General features: G+C 43.3%; 1 pseudogene across 1 annotated transcript; it reads right to left on the bottom strand.

Annotated features, from left to right (window-relative positions):
• Nucleotides 1-3181: 3181 nt before the first annotated feature.
• LOC308438936 (farnesyl pyrophosphate synthase-like) lies at nt 3182-4205 on the bottom strand (annotated as a pseudogene). The gene has a single exon. The product of its transcript is annotated as a farnesyl pyrophosphate synthase-like (transcript).
• Nucleotides 4206-4965: the final 760 nt, after the last annotated feature.

Here is a 4965-nt window from a genome sequence, read left to right as displayed (position 1 = left end):
GGGTTTAAGTTTTAGTGGTACTTAGGGTAAAAAAAAAACCAAATTAAATAAAACTAATAATAACATGAAAATAAGTTATCCTTGGCAAATAATGTCGGCAGACACTGAATATAAAATCTCTGCAAGCATCCCTCATCTCCATGTACTCAGAATCAACTGCCAGCTGACCTTCATTCTTCAACCACAGTCCTCTGATATTTGTGTAATTGATATTTTATGATTAAGTTCGTTTTTGTTCAAATGACTCATGGAGGGACAGTGGGATTGCTTAGTGGTAATATATCTGGGAACTTGAGTTTGATTACCAACGTGGACAGAGGAAGGGTACTCTCAAAAGTTTGCCTCTGACTTCTATATGTGCACCTTGCTCTGGTGTGGGAGAACACACTTGCATGTGCATGCATGTGCACATACACACAGTAATACATCATATTCAAATTAAATAAGTGGTGAACATTGAATAATACAAAGCCCAAACTAGGAGTCAAAATGTTAAGTCACTCAAGGCGTCATTAACTTCCATAAAATGCAGCTTTGAGGATTGTCACTCAAAAATGTACAGCAATGAGAATATTAAATTTACAAGGCAGAAGACCCAGTTTCATTAGTGGGACAGTTGTGGGTGTATCAGCTCATCCTTTTGAACTCAGAAGTTCCCATGGTGATTGGATGATCTCTACATTACACTGATTTTAGATGTTTACTTGAAATAACAGACATCGTCTCCCTTTACAAACTATTCTCCTTGGCATGAAGTTGCCCACAGTTGCTTAATACTCACACTTCTGAGAATTAAGACTATACAGTTTAGATGAAAACGATTTCCTTTTTCAAAAATTATATTAGGAGCTGGAAGAATGGCTCATCAGGTAAAGCACTTGCCACACAAGACCTGAGTATGATACCCAGAACCCTTGTAAAGACGGAAGGATGGAAAGAACCAATGCCATATAGTTGTTCTCCGGCCTCATGTGCACACCTTGCCTCATGTGTCCCCATATGCATATATCATGTTCCTACAACTGCAATAATAATTATTGTTATGAATATTTTATATATATAATATGTATATATGTGTATATATGTATGTATGTATATGTAATATATATGTATATATACATATGCTAAAGTATAAATTATTATAAAACTTACAATAATTTTATGTAAACTGACTGGTATGTTGCATACCTATAAGCAAGAGCTATTTCTTTGTAACCTTGCTGGTTTTTTTTTGGTTTTTTTTGTTTTTGTTTTTTTTTTTTTTTGTCCCTGTGTAAATGACTCTGTCAATCCCCCACAAGGAAGAGTGACTTTTACTTCTGGTGGTGGTGGTAGTGGGCAGATAGTTGCTTTGAGCCTCTGGAACACAGCAAGTCGATGTTGATTAAATTGACTAGATAATAAAGAAATACAAAAATAGAACTTTTCAATGATTTACTTCTGGCCAATGATGGGGTGGCTGATTTTAAAAACAACTTTAAAGCATTCTGCATTAGGATGGTAAGTTCTACAAACTAACCATTTTAATCTACTCCATCTCTAGAAAGAACATTTATGAGGCACGAAAAAGAAAACAGAAAAAAAGGACGGAGGGAGAGAGAAAGGGAAGGGGGGATGGAGGGACAGAGGACAGACATGGGTTCCTCACTTGTTCTGTCCCAGCATGCTCCAGAGACACAGCATAATTTCCCCCACCCTCAGTCAGGGAAGTGCTTTTTCTCTCTTCAGTCCTTCACATTGCAAGTTGGGAACCTGTCCTGTGCACACCTTCTCTGGGAACATTGGGTGCAGGCATGTGCCAGACTCAGTTACTTCTGACTTTTTCATGCCTGCTTCTTGGCTCCTCCTTCTTCCTTTCTCTCCTTCTCTCTGCACAGCCAAAGCCCAGCTGGTCTCTCCTGGGCTAACTTCTCCCACTGTCTCTCGACTTTCCACCTTCTGATATAATCCTTATTCTACATGTAGGCTGTTCTTATTGTCCTCTTTTGTTTTATCAGTGTTGTTTATACTCCCTGTCTTAGCCAGAGTTCATGACCAAGAAGCAAGCTGGGGAGGAAAGGGTTTATTCAGCTCACACTTCCATATTGCTGTTCATCACCAAAGGAAGTCAGGACTGGAACCCAAGCAGGTCAGGAAGTAGGAGATGATGCAGAGGCCATGGAGGGATGTTATTTACTGGCTTGCTTCCCCTGGCTTGCTCAGCTTGTTTTCTTATAGAACCCAGGTCTACCAGCCCAGGGATGGCACCACCCACAATGGGCTGGGCCCTCCCCACTTGATCACTAGTTGAGAAAATGCCTTACAGCTGGATCTCATGGAGGCATTTCCTCAACTGAGGATCTTTTCTCTGTGATAACTCCAGCTTGTGTCAAGTTAACACAAAACCAGCCAGTATAATTGACCTCTTGTCAACTTGACACACAAACACATCACTTTTAAGCCTCAAACCTTACTTTCTTATTCGACCCCAAGATCTAAATAAACTTAAGACTCCCACAGTCTTTACAAAATCTTATATATTAAATTTTCAACCCCTTTAAAATACCCAATCTCTTTTAAAATTCAAAGTCTTTTTTTCAATTCAAAGAATCTTAACTGTGGGCTCCACTAAAATACTTAATTCCTTCAACAGGGAAAAATATTAGGGCATAGTCACAATCAAAAGCAAAACCAAACACTAACCATCCAATGTCTGGGATAGACTCACAAACTTCTGGGCTCCTCCCAGGGCTTGAGTCACTTCTCCAGCTCTGCCCTTTGTAGCACACACCTTGGCTTCTATGCTCTAGTTGCCCATTCTCCACTGCCGCTGCTGTTCTTGGTGGTCATCTCATGGTGACAAGCCTCAACTCCTTTGTATGACCCCTTTAGTCCTGGGGCATTAATTGCGACTGAGGCTTCGTCTTCACCAATGACCTTCCGTAGCCTCTCAAAGTGCTGAGCTTCAGCTGCTCTTCATGACCCTTCCTTCCTTCAAAACCAGTACCACCTGGGTGTCTCTTACACAAAACTAAGTCCAGCTACAGCACAATGTACAACCTGGGCTATCTCTGGAATACAGCCTCTTTGTGCTCTCTGAAAACACTTCCTAGAAAATTTCACCTCAGTGATGCTGGTCTCTTCTTTTGTTGTTGTTGAGCAATAATTTATTGAGATCCCTCCAAGCCTCTACAATTCAAGGTCACTTCCGCTTGTAGATCTTGTTTGCTAGTTTTAGGAAGATGGATGGAGGCAGGGGCGCAGAGCACTGCTCTATGAGACTCTTGAGGCGGTTGTAACTGTCTTCCTCGTACTTGAAGAACACAGTCTGCAGATCCACTGCCTCACACAGTGCTTTCACCTGCGCCACTTTTTCTGGGTCCGTCTGCCCATCATTCTACTCTAAGATCTGGCACTGTTTAGGAGTAACTTGAAGCAGACACTGAACCACCAGCCAGCTGCATTTGTTGTCCTGGATGTCAGTGCCAACCTTCCCGGTCACGCTGGGGTCTCCCATCTCCAGTAGGATCTTCAGGGCATTGACATGTCCCTTCTCCCCATCAGTTCTTGCCTGTACATGGCAGCCTCGATAGGCAGGTAGAAAGAGTAGAAAGCTGTCTTGTATGTGACAATAGATTTGGACCTCTTTTCAGTGTATCTACCAAGATCCACCTGGCCCTGGGGTGCTGTGATGAGGTCCAGTGTCTGCCCGATCTCCATCTGACAGGAACTCTGTAGAAAGATCTCCAGCAGGTTCAGGCAGTAGTTTCTCCCTGCAGTAGAACTTCAGCAGGCGGTAGATGGAGGCTTTCAGAAGCAGAGCATTGTTGATGGTGTCCAAGCCTATGATGGGCTTCTCATACCAGCAGATCTTCCCCCGGCAAGCGAGGGAAGAGTTGATAATGTCATCTGACACAAGAAAGAAAGCCTGGAGCAGATGTCCACACCAGCCCACAGTCAGGACCTGCTGAAGACTCTTAGCATCCTGTTTCCTTGGCTCCACCAGCTCCTGAGAGGCTTGTACCACTGTCAAACTCCAATTGTACTTGCTACCTACAGCACTGTACTCCAGGACCTCCTTTAATAGCATCCCCTGTCTCTAGGTGTCCCAGCTCATCCTCAGTCAACACCTTGACGATCTGGGGGAAGTGCTGGATGAAATTCTGCTTTTCTGGGTTATAAACATCCAATTTCTGGTTCCCATTCATTTTGATAGAGGAGCTAAATGCTCTGTGCTTCAACTCGGATTCTCCCTGCTGGGCTCTTCTTAATCACCACTAATTTCTTAGCTCCAGCTGACCAGCATCAATAGTCCCAGTAATGCAAAGGTTTTGCTGTAGTCGTTCTGGTATCTTGTTAATCACAGCTAATTCTTCAGCTCCAGCTAGCCAAAACCACAGAATCTTTACAATAAAAACAGCAACAGCCCTGATAAGCGTCTTTAATGTTCCCTCTGAAATTTCACAAGCCAGGCCTCCATCTTCTGCGCTGTTCTCAACATTATCTTCCAAGCTCCTACAGAGCATTCCACAGAGCTCTTAATATCCCAACGGCTCTTTTAGCTCAAAGTTCCAAAGTTCTTCCACGGTCCTCCCCAAACATGGTCAGGTTGTCACAGGAATACCCCATTATTATGCTGGTACTCATTTGTCTTAGTCAGGATTCTATTCCTGCCCAGAACACCATGACCAAGAAGCAAGTGGTGGGGGAAAAGGTTTATTCAGCTTACACTGTTCACAATGCTGTTCATCACCAAAGGAAGTCAGGAGTAGAACTCGAGCAGGTCAGGAAGCAGGAGCTGATGCAGGGGCCATGGAGGGATGTTACTTACTGGCTTGCTTCCCCTGGCTTGCTCAGTCTGCTTTCTTATAGAACCCAGGTCTACCAGCCCAGGGATGGCACCACCCACAATGGGCCCTTCCCCCTTGATCACTAGTTGAGAAAATGCCTTAAAGTTGGATCTCATGGAGGCATTTTCTCAACTGA

Source organism: Micromys minutus (genome assembly GCF_963924665.1).
Source record: "Micromys minutus genome assembly, chromosome: 29".
Lineage (NCBI taxonomy): Eukaryota > Metazoa > Chordata > Mammalia > Rodentia > Muridae > Micromys > Micromys minutus.
The sequence above is the reverse complement of the archived record's forward strand: the minus strand, read 5'-3'. Positions and strand labels throughout refer to the sequence as shown.